Here is a 785-nt window from a genome sequence, read left to right on the forward strand (position 1 = left end):
CTGCGAAAGGCAAAGGTCCCGAGCTCAAGTCTTGGTCCGGCACACAGTTTTAATCTGCGAGTAAATGTGTTGTTTATTAACGTTATGTTAGAGTATCTGATTCAAATAAAACACAAGAGCATATTTTCATGATTGTTTGAATGCCTCTGGCACACTGTAGTTAGTGCAATCTTGTCACTGCAATGCCTACTGCATTGTAATATATTCATAGATAACTCAATTAAAGTGCTTCTTGGAACTTTGTAAGTACGCTTTCTCATGGTGGTGTGTTTATCTTCAAGTGGCTGCCAGTTCAGTTTCTTCAGCATCTCTGTGACGCTCCCCCATGGGTCAAACAAACCTGTGACCATTTGCACTGCCTTTCTCTGTGTACATTCAACATTCCTTGTTAGTCCTATATGGTATGGGTCCCACATACTTGAGCAATATTCTACGACTGTTCACACAAGTGTTTTTAGAGGCAATCTCCTTTGTAGACTGATTGCATTTCCCTAATATTTTACCAGTGCACCGCTATGAAACCTTATCAGATCCAACTGAATATTCATACAGCTATTTTCAGACAATACTTCATTATACACTCCTGGAAATGGAAAAAAGAACACATTGACACCGGTGTGTCAGACCCACCATACTTGCTCCGGACACTGCGAGAGGGCTGTACAAGCAATGATCACACGCACGGCACAGCGGACACACCAGGAACCGCGGTGTTGGCCGTCAAATGGCGCAAGCTGCGCAGCATTTGTGCACCGCCGCCGTCAGTGTCAGCCAGTTTGCCGTGG

Source organism: Schistocerca cancellata, chromosome 1 (genome assembly GCF_023864275.1).
Source record: "Schistocerca cancellata isolate TAMUIC-IGC-003103 chromosome 1, iqSchCanc2.1, whole genome shotgun sequence".
Taxonomy (NCBI): Eukaryota; Metazoa; Arthropoda; class Insecta; order Orthoptera; family Acrididae; genus Schistocerca; species Schistocerca cancellata.